The 15794-nt window shown below is 43.4% G+C and overlaps 1 protein-coding gene across 1 annotated transcript in view; it reads right to left on the bottom strand.

Annotated features, from left to right (window-relative positions):
* FRMPD4 (FERM and PDZ domain containing 4) overlaps positions 1-15794 on the bottom strand; it is a 161786-nt gene that overhangs the window by 81139 nt on the left and 64853 nt on the right. The window lies entirely within an intron of this gene.

The following is a 15794-nucleotide window of genomic DNA, read 5'->3' as shown; positions in this document are numbered from 1 at the left end:
AGGCAAGACAAGCGAGGAATCAGTTTATGTTAGGCAATGGCCTGGTAATCCCATTGCCCCCCATTTCAAAACTTTCTATTCTGTTTGGTAGAGAGTGTGAGTGGTGGAGAGAGATCCACAGTCAGGCTTCTTGCAGCTGCCTTGGTCTTTGAAACCTCTACGCCCACCTTTGCTTTAGGCTTCTGCACTGACTGTTCCCTCAACCTGAAATGCTTGTCCTGCCGATATCTGTATAGCTGACCCTCACCTTTCCCAAATCTCTGCTCAGGTGAGACCTCTTTTAAGAGCTCTGTTCTGGTCACTCGCTCTAAAATTGCAACCTTGTTCCTACACACCCAGCTCCCCTCACTCTCTTCTACTTTTTTCTCTATAGGACTAATCACTTGTTAATGTGCTGGGCAATACATTCATTTTCATTGTTTTGCTCTCCATACTCAATTGTAAGCTCCGTGATGGCAAGGCACTTGGCTTTATTCAGTGATTTATCCCAGGAACCAAGAATGGTGGCTGACATTGGTGGGTTCTCAATGAATAACTGAATGCTAAAGTAGAAAGACATGTTTTCTATAGAAAACGACCCAGTTAGAACTGATGTATGGAGAAAGAACCTCAGTGACATACGTGGTTCCCAGTGACACCAAAGTGATGGGGTTCATTTTGGTGGCACTAGGTTACCCTGGTGTCAGATACAGCCCCCCTTTCCAAAGGAGTTGAGAAAGGAATTCTTACCATTTCTACCCTGGAGAGATTTTCAAATGATTTCAAGGAATGTTTTTGTTCACACCTAAACTTCTGAAGTCCTGTCAATAATCAAAACATGCACTGAGTAGGACTTTCTAAAAGTTTCGAAATGCTTCCGCACATATCCCATTTGATCCACAAAACAACCTCGAGAATGAGGGAGCAAGGAGGACAGTATTGTCTGCATTTCCCAGCAGGGAAACTGAGATGAAAACAGTGGCTTGTAGTCACTCAGAGCTCATAGCTGGTATGTGAGAGTGTTAGGTCACGAACCAACTCCCGTGACTCTTAATGACGCCTTCACTCATGCACGTTACCCAAGGCAGACTTCTTTCAACGGTAGAGTTATTACTTTGAATTCTAAAAATCTCCTTAAAGTAAAGTAAACCACCATTACTTCAATGACATGGACTTCATTCAATATTGTTTCTCTCTAATCTTCTTCAACAACTGAAAGCAGATCATTTATAAATACCTTGAAAGATGCTACTTTGTATGGCATCTGAATGACATATTGTTCAAATGTAATAAAGACAGAGAAGGATTCCCATTGTTCTTCCGTGTAATTAATAAGAGTTAACACAAATCAATGGAAACTCTCCAGAATCTGTCCTTTAGGCATATATCACGGACTAGGAAAATAAAGTTTAAAATCCCTTTGAAGCAGAAATGTCTTTTGGATCCAGCAGCATGTGATCTGGAACGCGAGGGAAAAGAGAAGTGTTCGTTGAGAACGAACAAGTTGTGTGTCACGTGCCGACCCTCATTTGCTATCTTATTTCATTTTCACAACTCCCCTTCAATGGAGCCAGTTGATATGCCCCCCTCCTCTCTGCGAATGATGAGAGAGGGGAAATAACTGGGCCAAGGTCACATGCTTCTCAGGTGTAAGCCAGGTGCAATTCACACCATGTCTTCTGACTCTGAGTGTTCTGTGCTGGACCAGCTACGTAATTTGTAAGAACGGTGCAAAACGAAGACGTGGGGCCCCTCGTTAAAACACACTTAAGAATCTCAAAGAACAGATAGGGAAACCCAGCCCAGGGCCCTGTGTGATTGCACTGGTCACATGCCCTTGAGGATGGCCCTCGTAGTGTGCTATTCCCAACGCCCCAACCATTCTGCAAATTGCTAGGCTCAGAATGGTGGCATAATAGGATCAAGGGGGGGAGGGATGTCTTATGTGAAATGGCAGGCGTTTGGCCACAGAAATTAGACATGGCTACCGTGGTGGCATACATGCTCGGGATGAAGGGAGGTGGGGGACCTCAGGTGGGCAGGTCACATGGTGAAGTATGGTAGTCTGAAGGACAGAATTCAAGACTGTGATTAAACAAGCAAAGCTAATGCTGAGTGAACCCTGGTATCCAACACAGGGGCCTTGGACAAGGTCCTGGGCAGGGAGGGACTGAGACACAGGAAACAGGTGGAGAAGTCAGGGCTGGGAAGCAGGACACTGGGAGGACCTCTGATGTTCCTACAGCAGCTCCACGGCGGGAACTTGATCCCCTGACATTGATACATCACAGGCCTGAAACAGGCATGACTGTGTGTGCCTGGGGGAAAATGGGGCCCCCTCGGGGTTGTGGCCAATGATCCGAACTCATCCTTGTCTGCCCTGTAAGAGGACTCCAGCTCAGAGCTACATTGGCAAATGACTCTCTCTTTTTATCCCTGGAAGAAACGAAGGAAAAAGGAGAGGGGAAAGCACATTTTTAGAGCCTGGACCCAGAGCCCTGAGTTTGCACCATAACCCATAGAAGACATACTCTAAATGAGGGTACAAGTGAAGGGATTCGCTAATGATCACGTGTTGAAGAGTAGTTTCCCTGTAGACCAATCATATCAGACTATCTGAGAATGGGAGACAGGATCAATTTTTTAAGAAATTCCAGCCCTGGCTGGTGTGGCTCAGTGGATTGAGTGCTGGCCTGTGAACCAAAGGGTCATGGGTTCAATTCCAGGTCAGGGTCCCTGAACCAGACATGCCTGGGTTGTGGGCCAGGTCCCCAGTAGGGGGCGCGTGAGAAGCAACCACATATTGATGTTTCTCTCCCTCTCTTCCTCCCTCCCTTCCCCTCTCTCTAAAAATGACTAAGTAAAGTCTTTAAAAATAAAAAGATTTCCAGGTGACTGCAAAGCTCAGTCAGGTTAGGGGAACATTCACCTGCCCCGGGAAGGGTGGGATCTAGCACCCCTTCTAGATAAAAAAAGAGGGCACAAATGATGTCCAGATTACTCCCTCTCCTATACATTATGAGTGTAAATTAAAACATTCAAAGTATCTGTAGCTTGACTATCCTCTTGCCAGTACACGATAAAGTAATAGTCTCCAACTTTTAATACTTCCTTCATTTAATCACTATTATTTTATTAATACTCGGCATTTATTAAACACTGATTTCATGCTAACCATTTTTCTAATGCTTTCCATATGTTAGTGCACTTGACTCTCCCAAACAACTTCATAATGCATTCATTTAGTTAACAAATATTTACTAAATGCCCACTGGATTCTCAGTTCTGGGGATAAAATAGGAATGAAAGTAGAATAAGAAAATAAATTGTTCACTTTAGTTTTCAGAATCACAGAATAAACTAACAAATGACTAAAATTTATGGCATATCAGCTTATTAAAAGCACAACAGAGAAGAATAATGCTGGGAGGTAGAATAGACAGCGGCTGGGTGAGGGGACCACAGTGAGATACCAGGGAAAAGGGAAATGCCTGGGAGAGAGCACCAAGGACAAAGGTCCTGAGGCTTGCTGCACTGGCTGAGAGCATGTCTAGGGGACATCCTAGAGGCCAGCACCAAGGGGAGGTTGAAAGCAGTGAGGGGTGCAGTAAAGAAGACCTAGGGGGACATCGAAGACCGCAGAAGCTCTTGGAAGGACTCTGTGTATTGTCCTGGGAGAAACAGAAGCCATTGCGAGGCTCCGAGTGGAAAGTAAGGTGATAGCCCCTGAACCAGACAGAAAGGGGCACTAGTCGGAGGAGAGAGGCTGTTTCTGGACTCATTGTATAGATCCTAACAAATGATCATGGTGCCTTGCACCAGGGTGAGAACGGCAGAGACAAGAAACTGTTGGGTTTTTCACATACTTAAAGGCTACTCTGACAGAACAGGGGTGCAGTTCCTACTCTACAACCTTCTGCGCACACAGGGCGATCCAGTGAGGAGCGATCTATGAGCATGTTGTCTAATGCAAATCCTACGTCCTGATAGAGCCAACTTTTGGGAGTTATTTTCTCTGCAAGGAGCTATTGCTTTTGGTTTGCATAAGGAACACATGCATGTCCATGTATAAGTGAACCTGAAGACTGAAATGGTGGTTCAGTCAGACTTTGGAGCCAGACTCCCTGGGTTCGAATCTTGGCTCCACCACTTCCTAGCGTGTGATATGTACAAATGACTTCACCACTCTGTGCCTCAATTCCCTCATGTGGAAAAGTGATAATAATTATAATAACCTCAGAAGAAAATTGTGGGAATTGGATAAATAAGTAAATGTAAAGCCCTTAGCAAAGTGTCTGGCACACAGTAAGCAGTCAAAAAGCCTTCGCTGTTATCTTCATATCTTGAGGCTAATGAATTAAAAGGAATAGCTTTTAGACATCATAAACTCTTTCAATCTTATTAAAATATGAAAACAAACTCAATAATGTTTTAAACACCTACAGCCTGATTCTCTGCAAAATGACTCTCATGTGCTGTATAAACACTAAGGCCTTCAATTTGAAAAATCCTATGCAAAGCATGGACACAGTAAACACAAATTCAAATCGATACACATGGAGCAGTATGTACGAGAATAAAGAAGAAATGAAAAAAGAATAATACCCTACCTCTCCAGAGACCGAATCATGGTTAGTTAAATTTTCCTCAACCATGGGTCTCAGTCACTAAGTGAATGTTGGTTGTGTCCAGGGCTGGGGAGTGAGCCTGGGCGAAGGGGAAAATGAGACACATGACTTATGTTGTAAGGGCTGGGACACAGGGTCAGCACCTTTCATCCCAGCAAATGCCATCCTCTGTGTCAACAGCGAATCTGATGTCAGTCCCTATCATTTCATTGTCATTTCCCTACCAAAACCAGGTTCCAAAGTCACAACTAAATATTTATTCTCTGGTGGCTGCCTGTTCAATCATTTTCATTTGTTGTTTTTGTTTTTTGGCTCTATTATTATTATTATTATTATTATTATTATTATTATTATTTTGTTTTGCTTGCACTTTGAAGGCAACCTTTAAATGGCAGCGTCATTTTCTTGCCCAACAGGTCCTATTTCAGAATAAATTGTCTAAAAATAATCAACCTCTGTCTCTTTTCCAGTAATGATGAATCCACACAAAAATGTTCCCCCATGAAACATCATTTTGTTGTTTGGAGACAAGTACTTTTTGCAATGGTTTTTATAAAGATGCTTGAGTCCTTTTATAATGGGTTGAAAAAGTCACACTGTTTTTTACCTGCTGAACACGCTTTAGTGCATTCTGCCGCTGAGATGGAAGAACATAACCGATGAGCTACGCACACCTCTGGCCCCAGCCCCCCGCCTTCTCCAACAAACACGCAGACAGGCCGGGAATCTATGACCTGAAAACACATTAATTGTGATGGAAAATGTGTCCAGAAATGGAATGAGCAACCTTCCTGTTTCTGACAGGCTCGCTTGAAAAGGAATGATGGTCACCCTGCTGCCTAGCTTCTCCTCACAGGACAAAAGGGATTTCCTTGAACTCTTGGAGTCCTTCCTACTCAGCAGAAATAAAAGTGTGTGCATCCAATGTATCACACGAAATCACTTTGACTAGCAGGCAGCACCCTGTAAGAAAACTTAATTCCAGTTTGCCTTGTCCTCATCAGAGCTGTGAGGGCCTTGTTTGGAGTACCTGCTGAGTGGAAAGGTCCTGGAAGGAAGAACCACATTTCAGATATTGCCTTTGGTGTGGAGTTAAAAAATTTAGGAAGATGGTGGCCCATGGGACCCCGTGGTAGTTAATACTGGAATGAAAAAGAATATAAATAAACCTATACTTTCAAGTGCCCAAGTCCTGCTTGAGAAACTCATGGTTGGTGTTACCTTTCAGGGAGGGCAGCTTCAATGCCATGAGCAAATCAACTGGCTGTATATCATATTCTCACCTTGAATGCCCCTTTATTTGTGTCCCAGGACATGGTTCTTCACTGGATGCCACACTGCTTTTCAGTTCCTTCCCACTGCCCATGGTACATATTTCCCTTCCCTTTTACTCTGCTGACATCTCCCTGCCCAAAGCATATTACACGGCTCACCCCAGACATGAGAAGCAAAGAACACTCGTGTAGTTGGACCTGTACTCCTGTTTCTCCATCATCACACGGAGAAGCCCTTCTTAAGGCAGCTGCTGCCCTTTGACCGTGGGCTCCAGACTGAACATGTGTGGAACAGACCAGAGCAGGCACCTCGGGGAGGAACCAAGTGGAGCAGAACTGCCATCCCCTCCCCTAGCCTCAATCAGCCAGCTGAATGAGGAATAATAAATGATGATTGAATTTTGGGGAATGTTTGTTATGCACCCAATGCTCACTTATACAATCTGGAAATAGTGCTTCTGATATGATTTTAAAACCCTAAAATGACACATCCCAGAAGGATTTGCTCAAACAACCACATTCCCCAGACCATTTGTGACTGAATATGTTATACTGGACAATTCACTTCCAAAGGAAACAACTCCCATTATTATTTGCTGTTAACATGGCAGCCATGGGAACCCCATGGTCATTCCTGACAGCATTCTCACATCCCTGACTAGACTTGGGTGGTGGCGGCTCCCGACACAAGGGTCAACAATTAGTAAACCCTACTGTGGCATGTAAGGGAGCCTGTTGAAAAAAACTCAGGCCTGGACTGGTGTGGCTTGGCGGGTCGGGTGTTGTTCCACACAACAAAGAGTCACCTATTGTCTTCCCAGTCAGGGCAGATGCCTGGGTTGCAGGCCACATCCCTGTTTGGGGGTGTGCGAGAGGCAACTGATTGATGTTTCTCTAGCTCTCTTTCTCCCTCCCTTTCCCCCTGTATAAAAATACATTTAAAAATACATTTAAACAAACTTCAATGAAAAAAAAAAGCTCTGAGCAAATCTGCTGACTTAGGCAAACCACAGTCCCCCAGAACAAGAATGTAAGTAGGAAGGAAAAAAAAAAGCAGAAGCAAGGATTGTTAAAGTTGACAGGTTACAAGAGACAGGTCATGAGGTAGGTTAGACCTCAAGACAGGTTTCCAGCAAGGCAACATTATGATGATGTGCTTTCCTCTCCCGGGTCTAAGAAGGTAGATAGGCTTTTGCACCCCTTGCTTTAGGGAGGTGTACAATGTGCACTATGTTGCCCAAAATTTTGAGGGAAAAATATGGATGTGTATCATACATGGGTATAATGATTACACACCATGGGTATATTACTTCCATGTACAATGTGCACAAAAACCATGGGTGGTCATTATACACAACAAAATATGGTAGCATGGCCCACAGCGAATGCGGACTGCAGATAACCCTCTTTCCTGATTTTGTTTCCTGAAAGCCTGAGCAACTTGCTGAGGAGGCAAGGGCAGGGACCCCTGTGAGGTGGCAGAGACCTCAGGGAAGAGAGCTTGGTGGTTTGTGCAGCAAGGCTCTGAGACCCATAGGTTAAGCCTAAAGAAATGGCAGAGTCAGTGAACTTCAGGGGCTCGGACCAGGGCATCTTAGGAGTGGGTAAGGTGGACTGAAGACCATAAAGTGCTGCTCAAACTTCTGCTGCTTAGATTTCGTCCATATTCAGCAGGACTGTATTTGAAGTGACAATCTACAAGAGCTTAACAGGATGACACTCCCACACAAGTTTAGGGATAAGGTTTATTTGGGCTGTGTTAGAAAACAGGAACTATGAGCAAACAAAATATTTGAGGGAAGGGAAAAAGGGGACTTGGAAGAGAAGTGACTAAACGTGGAGAGAAACTATGTGCTGTAGAGTGACATCACGCTAGGAGATCCAGGAACTCCTGCTAATAAGGACCCTAAAGGTTCTGCACGTGGAACTACCTCCCATTCCCAGGAGGCTGGGAGGCTCGGCCACTCTACAGTTTCATTCTCATGTGTCTATGCAAGTCCATCTCTCTTATGATATAGGCATTTTTGGATGCTATAGGAATTGTTTTTTAAAAGATTTTCCTTATTTTTATTTTTAGAGAATGGCAGGGAGAAAGAGCAGGGGAGAAACATCAATGTGTGGTTGCCTCTCCTATGCCCCTCCTACTGGGAACCTGACCCACACCCCAGGCATGTGCCCAGACTGGGAATCGAACTAGAGACTCTTTGGTTCACAGGCTGGCACTCAGTCCACTGAGCCACACCAACCAGGGCAATATGGGGATTTTTACATAGAATTCCCATTTCAACTTTAGCAAATCTGGATAAGCCTTGGTCCTATGGAATTCAAGGAGTCTACCTAAATCTTGACACTGAGCCCTGGCTGGTATAGCTCAGTGGATTGAGCACAGGCCTGAGAACCAGAGGATAGCAGTTCAATTCCCAGTCAGGGCACATGCCTGGGTTGCAGGCCAGTTCCCAGCAGGGGACAGATGAAAGGCAACCATACACTGAAGTTTCTCTCCCTCTCTCCTTCCCCTCTAAAAGATAAATAAATAAAATCTTTTAAAAAACCTTTTAAATCTTGACACTGGACATCAGTTAAATTTAATATAAACATAAACAACTGCAAATAATATGTTTCTAGCTCACATAACATAGTGAGGCTCGTGCTTTTTGTCTTCATGAATAGGCATATTGGGGGTTCAACAGAACTTGACCTTGAGGAATCTTTTCCACAGGCCACTGTCAGTCAATTCTCTAAACACATCAGGAACATTTAAAGATTTAGTACTGTTTTAGTTAACCTTGCAAATGTCCATAGTACTTGAAAAGCAAAAGGAATCCAGAATGCTTAAGCTTAGAAATCACAAAACAGAGAATTTTAGTAGTGTTTGAAATAAATGGAGCGTCTCCTTGATGGGTAGCCTAAATACGAAAATTTCAGGTCCCGTCAAATTAATTTATAGATTTAATGCCATCCAATAAAGATAGCTCAACAGTCCTTTTTAAAGAATTCAATCATGAGAATTCTCAATTTCATATAATAATATATAACAACACTCTGAAGAAGAAAAACACTCTTGTTGTCGAGCCCACCAAGATACCAGAACCTATTATAACATAACAATCCCTAGGGTACTGTGAGAACAGTACAAATACAGCAAAGTACAAAACAATTGTGCATCCGCTTTGACTGGAACAAAACACGGGTTTCAGGGTAAATTTAGAGACGGCTGCCCAAGAATTCAATGCAGGCTCTGGCACCAGAGAAACTCAAGCGCTTTAGTATGTCAACCAGATGGTTGTTTTGGAAGAGAAAACCACTAAATTACAGTAAAGTGGCTATGAACATCTTTTGTCCTACACAGGAGTTGTTGGCGACCTGGGGACAATGAACTAAAAGAGCTGTCTCTTTAGACTAAAGGCAGTATTATAATAATAAATGAGAAAGCACCTCATGTTTTAAATGCAACTTGGACAGTGGCCAGGATATAGGGAAAGAAATGCCGGGAAATGGTTCCGCCATTGTGTTTGTTTTATGGAAGATTATGCAAATCTGTATCTGTGCAAACGGCAGCTTTTAAAAACTTGGGAATGGATTTTCCTAACCCATTTTCTAATCTTCCTAACGAAGCATTTTAGTGAATTGCGAACTCATTTGTTATGTATAATACATGCAACAGCTTCCATTCACTTTGGGAGAACAATGGAGGCACATCAAGGAACACGGACACTTTCCAGCGGAATTTCAACAAAATCCCTTGCATACATGGGATTGAGAGAGAGTATTTCATGATCTAGTGAACAAGCCAGTAAAACACTTTGTCCATTTATTTCATGTTTCTCTGGTTCCTTTTTAGCTCCCGTGACAATGATTAAACGCAAGTAGAGAAATAAGGTAAATGGGCAAGCTTTTATTCAATAAAGTGGAAAACCAAGACGCTTGTCTCGCATGCACGTATTAAATTATTTTTTCTCCTGTTAATCTAGTCCTCTGTCAGTTTTATGATTTCACTACTAGACAAGCTGTGAGAATACAGGAGGTGGTAAGGGCTCAATGGGATGACTAAGGAGGTCGGATAGAAATGAAAAGGGGCAGGTAAGAAAGCTGCAGCGTAATGGAGTGAACAGACAGTTCAGTTTTTATTAAGACCTTGTGATCTCTGAATCTTCTCTGCATTAAAATAATGATTCTTAGCCCCACCTGAAGAATTTAGTTTCTTTAGAAAAGGAAAGGCCACCTTGTGTGTCCCATGAGACAAACACTGCCTGTGGATGGCCCTGATAGGGAGGCCACTCGTCCTGGCTTCCGGGGAAGAGTGCAATTCCAGCCTCTTGTTTGATCCTAAGCCAAAACATTTTCTGTTTTGGTTTTGTTTGTGTGCTTGTGTTTCCCCTGTTTTAACCCCAGTACATGTGAACAGAAACTCACCACCCCAGCCCTGTGCCTGGCTGCTTTCTGCCTGTTCCAAGGTCTGCGGATTGGCTCCTATGCATGGCTTCCACTGAGTTCAACCAATGGGAGGCGCTGACAAGACAAAGTGGGGTAAGGAGGAGAGAGGGATCAGAGTATTTATTTGTACTGCCCCTCCTTACTTTGACAAGTTCTGGAGTTACTCCATCCACTCTGATTACTTTCCCTGTCACGCCAGTCCCTTTTCAGTGGTCCCAGAGCTCACCAGGCACCATGCCAAGCCCCTCGAGGGTTAGCCTTGCACACAGGTCCCAGCTGCTGCTGTCCCGCTGGCTCCGAAATGAGACCTGTGGGTTTCCCCATCTGTGCCCACATTTGTCCATATCCTACCAGGCCTCGGAACCATGCATCATGCCTCCCTCTTCCAGGAAGCCACCTTGTATGTCTCATAAGACAAACACTGCCCGTGGATGGCCCTGATAGGGAGGCCACTCGTCCTGGCTTCCAGGGAAGAGTGCAATTCCAGCTTCTTGTTTGATCCTAAGCCAAAAGCAGTGCACACTTCTCCACTGAGAGCTGCACTGAGATGAATTATTCAGCTAATATTTATTTATATCAACCATACTTATGTTTATACCAACAATTCTCAAAAACGAGCAACAACAAAACCCCAAAATAAATGCCAACGAAACAAGCATTTCTTTCGGAATGAGACACATTTTCCACATATAAACCTAAAAATACAATGAAGACTTTGGGTTCATATAATAACCACCATGGAATCCATTTTTACTCACCCGATTTAGTGGAAATGCTATCTCTTTTTGTCTTAACCGAGGCATGCTCTCTTTTTCTCTCTGTCAATGTGTTCATCATAAACTCTTATGTTTGGTCAACATTTCTCACATAGCAAACCTTACAGACAGAGAAGAAAACCTACGGGAGAGGACACATCGTTGGATTTGACAGCTACACGAGACCGTGGACAGTGCTCCCATAGTTTAGAGGAGTAGACTACTCATTTGAAGATTTCACATACCATGTTCTTTCTAGTTGGCAGAAAATCATTTTTCAAATTTGGTCAAAATCAGTCTCTTTTGTTCTTTATCCACCATTTATTCAATGACTAACTAGTAGAAATTTTCTATGTGCCCGGAGCCCATGATATGGGCTGTGGTTCAGACTGACAAGCTTCCGTTTTACGGCAGCCGCCAGCAAACTATACCCCTGGGCCAAATATGACCTCCACCTGCTTTTGTAAGTAAAGTTTTATTGGAGCACAGCCATACCCACTTATGCATTGTAGTTGCTTTCACACTACAGTGGCAGAGTTCAGTAGTTGTGACTGAGACTGTCGGGGCCACAGAGCCTAGAACATCTGGTCCTTCGTAGAGTAAGAAAACTATCTGTCTTTTATAGAACAAGAAAAATTGCTAACCCCTCCCCTGGTAAAAGAACCAAGATAATGAAAATCACATAAACATAAACTGTATCACATCTTATGAGAGGCTGATAGGTTTTTTAGATTTTATTTATTTATCTTTAGAGGGGAAGGGAAGGAGAGAGGGAGAAATATCAATATATGGTTGATGGTTGATACCTCATGCGTCCCCTGCTGGGAACTGGCCTGCAACTCAGGCATGTGCCCTGACTGGGAATAGAACTTCAATCCTCTGGTTTGTAGGCCCACGCTCAATCCACTGAGTCACACCAGCCAGGGCGAGAGGACGATAGTTTTTATAAAGAAAAATAGAGCAGGATGGAGAATTGAAGAGGGCTAGATTGTCTTAACAACATGGGAGTAGAGGCTTCTCTGAAGAGGTTATCTGTGAGATCTGAATGAAGCGAGGGGTCAAGCGAGGAGGGCATCCATGGGAAAAACATCCAAGGCTAGGGGTACAGATATATAAAGGCCTGGAAAGTACAGTCTGAGACTGTTGTTTCACACCTGCATTTGTTTCTTTATTTAACAAAGTATTAGTGAGCCCTGGCTGGTGTAGCTCAGTGGATTGAGCACAGGTCTGTGAAGCAAAGGGTCACCAGTTCGATTCCCAGTCAGGGCACATGCCTGGGTTGCAGGCCAAGTCCCCAGTGGGGGACACATGAGAGGCAACCGCACATTGATGTTTCTCTCCCTTTCTTTTTCCCTCCCTAACCTTCTGTCTAAAAAATAAATAAATAAAATCTTTTAAAAAAGAAAGTGTTATAAAAAAAGAATGTTACTCATTTTGAAGATTATAGTTCAAAGGAAGACAAAGCTTACACAGAAGCCAGACTGATACATTTTCCCAGTCATGCTTTCAGCTTCAGCAAATGAGACACAGTAAATCAAGGATCTATTAGGGCTTGTATAAATTAATGTCCAAAATAGGTTCCATCAATTCATGATCAAATTTATCCTTCAAGGATCCAGTTCTATTTGTCAATACCACTACTGAAAACCATTTGAACAATTAGTCTATGACCAACAGCAAGTTTATCTACCCAGAGAGATTTTTGTCATCATGAAAGACGATGAATTTAGCGCCCACAAAATGCTTCTTTACTGTGTCTTGTGAATCTAATGGTAGGATTTAAAAGGGCAAAATGTTTGTCAGTTTCCCTAAAGCTGCAAAATCCCTACAGCTAGGCTGCTAATCAATTACAATAATTGAGTTCAGTTCAATGTGTTTAAGGGATGACTTTTCTCCTAATGACACTCTAATGTGTCAGAGGCAATAATAATCAAGGCACATTCTTAGATTGATTGAGATGCTGAGAAGAGCTGGTAACTCTCCACTTGACCTTATATCATCAACCCCAGATATGCCTTATTCCCAAGGATCAAAAATTTAAAAGACTGGGCCCTGGCTGGAGTGGCTCGATGCATTGAGCACTGGCCTGCAATCCAAAGGGTCACAGGTTTGATTCCCAGTCAGGGCACAGGCCTGAGGTGCAGGCCAGGTCCCCAGTAGGGGGTGTGTGAGAGGCAACCACACACTGATGTTTCTCTCCCTCTCTTTCTCCTTCCCTTCCCCTCTCTCTAGAAATGCATAAATAAAATCTTTTAAAAATTTAAAAGACTAGTAATATAGGCAGGTAGTCACACAATAAATGCTCAGAATCACATGCTTTGTTCGGCAGTAACCAGTGTAAACAGTGTGGTATATGGATGAGTGTAAGTTAATGTGAACTGAAGTGGAGAAAAGGTTATAGAACACTTCAAATACCACCATGAAAATCCACTCCTGAAGAACATATTGGCATAACTACGTTAGAAAACAATTTAGTAGTAAGTCCAAGCTTCTATTCACACCCCTGACTTCTAGGCGATTGGGTCAGAGCCAGGTGCTGGGATCTTCAGATCATGTCAGTGTCCTTCCAGGACACTTGCTGGGCAGTCCTGTGGTTTCAAGCATGCACTCCAGCTAGAAGTTAGAGGTGCTGATGAGCAAGGTCAAGTTCAGGAAGGGGGGCTGGGAGGAAACCCGAGATTCGGTGTCCTGCACCAGTCAAGCCAGGCCTTCTATTTCAGGTGGGTGGAGAGACTAGTCACAGTGAGTACAGTGATCAATATCTTGCAAGATTAGGAATTTCCTATCACCTATATATCTCCTTTTCAAAGTAGAAATACTAAACTTCAAATAATTGAAGAAAGCGTCATGATATTCTGATATTTTTCATGATATCTACTTTGAGCTATCTGCTTAAAAATATTCCTTTTTTGAGACCCAACGTAGCGGACAACCTAAATCATACTTCAGTTCTCCCCATTAATTTATTCAGCATTACCCAGGAGTCCATTTTTAAAAGGCAGTCCAGGTGATTCTGGCTCAGGGCTCACTCAGGACCACACTTTGAAAAGCACTGGCTCAGTGTGAGACACCCAGGGAGAGCGCTCGAGATATGAAAGAGCCAGCTTCCCCAGGTCTCATACTTCATAGCCACCCTCCCTGCATGGCTGGCTAGATTGCTGGCCTCTGTTAGATCTTCTTACTTTGCTGTGATTGCCTTGAGAATCTCAGTTTCCAGATGGAGAAGCATTGAGAGGAGGCAATAGCAATTCTTGATGATAAATGACTCTGTGCCTTGAATTAACATTTGCCATTATTTTAGCATGATTCCAGACCACTGTCAATGATTGAGCAGCATGCATATTAGAGGCATGGGTTACTTTCATTTCTTTTCCTGTGGCTACTGCAACACAGACTGGAGCTGCTGAGAACTGGGAAGATTCCTACCTGAACATCTGAAGTCCAAGTCCATTATTTTCTGCAATTGTTAACAACACGTGTCACCATATTCATTTTACTACATGCAGATTTTTCATGATCAAAACTGATGTTTAACAAACTAGGAAACATAGGTCTTATATTTAGCAATTTCATGGATGTCTAATGAACTTGTCATAACACTATTCCTTGAATTCAATTTAAGGGCTGAACACTACTTTCAGCCTTCTTTAGCGTGACACATTTTGGGGGCACATGAGTCATGGGGAAAACAAATAGAAGAGTTGGGACAAAATGCTGAGGCAATTCACCCCAACACGTCTCCACTTTTAAAAAAGAGCAGGAGAACTTTAGGCCCTTCTCTCTTTCTTACAAGCGGTTTCCATTTTCTTCAATAATTACATTCATGTATCAAAAACTTGTCCTATACATTTTTCAATCAGGCACTGTGCTAGATGCTGCACAAATAAACCATTGCCATAACAGCAGCAGGTGCTGCTAACATTCACTAAGCTTGCCAAGTACCCCTTTTGATTATATGTGTTCATGATCACATTTTCAGAATGAACCTACTAGGTGAGTAGTGTTCTCACCTCATCTGCAGTTGAGGGGACTGAGTCACAGGCCAGTCAAGTCATTGGACTTTCGAAAGCTAGTCATTGGCAGTGAAGGGGGCCCCCACTGAATCTTTACATTATGAAACAGTACATTCTCTAAAAGAAACCGATACCAATGATCGAGAAATAACGCAAGAATGGCACGCACAGCATAGGGACTCGGGCTCAGAAGTGGAAAATACCAGGTGGCCCGGAAGTCCTGTTAAGACCACGTGGTCACAAGGAACATGGGATAAACTGACAGCAAAAATGTCCCCACCCTTCCACTCTCTACTCAAAAAGGCAGAGGCAGCTGATTTTATCACCCTTCGAATTACCTGCTCAAACTACTGACCTGCATGCACAGATGATCAAAGTGTGACCCCGATACCACTTTCCTAGGGGGGCAGTAAAGAGCAGTCCGCCATCTTGGCCTGACAGGGCAGGCTGGGACAGTTACCAGACAACGCAACCGGAAAAGGAACTCACCCCACCCTGAAATAGAAAATGCTTCAAGCCTGCCATTTTCAAAAAGCCCGCCTTTTCTGGAAAGCCCACTTTCCTCCCAGCTTATACAAGCAGCCAAGCAGAGTGAGCCCCCGACCGCTGTGCTGCCTCCCCTGTGCTCCATCACAAGGTTAATAAAATCTGCCTGGCAATTCCTTGGGTTTTCCTCTCACTTTCTATTGTAGGGAACCCAAGAACCCCAAT

The sequence above is a fragment of the Sturnira hondurensis genome, unplaced genomic scaffold (assembly GCF_014824575.4).
Source record: "Sturnira hondurensis isolate 20B ecotype Veracruz unplaced genomic scaffold, ASM1482457v3 Scaffold0005220, whole genome shotgun sequence".
Taxonomy (NCBI): domain Eukaryota; kingdom Metazoa; phylum Chordata; class Mammalia; order Chiroptera; family Phyllostomidae; genus Sturnira; species Sturnira hondurensis.
The sequence above is the reverse complement of the archived record's forward strand: the minus strand, read 5'-3'. Positions and strand labels throughout refer to the sequence as shown.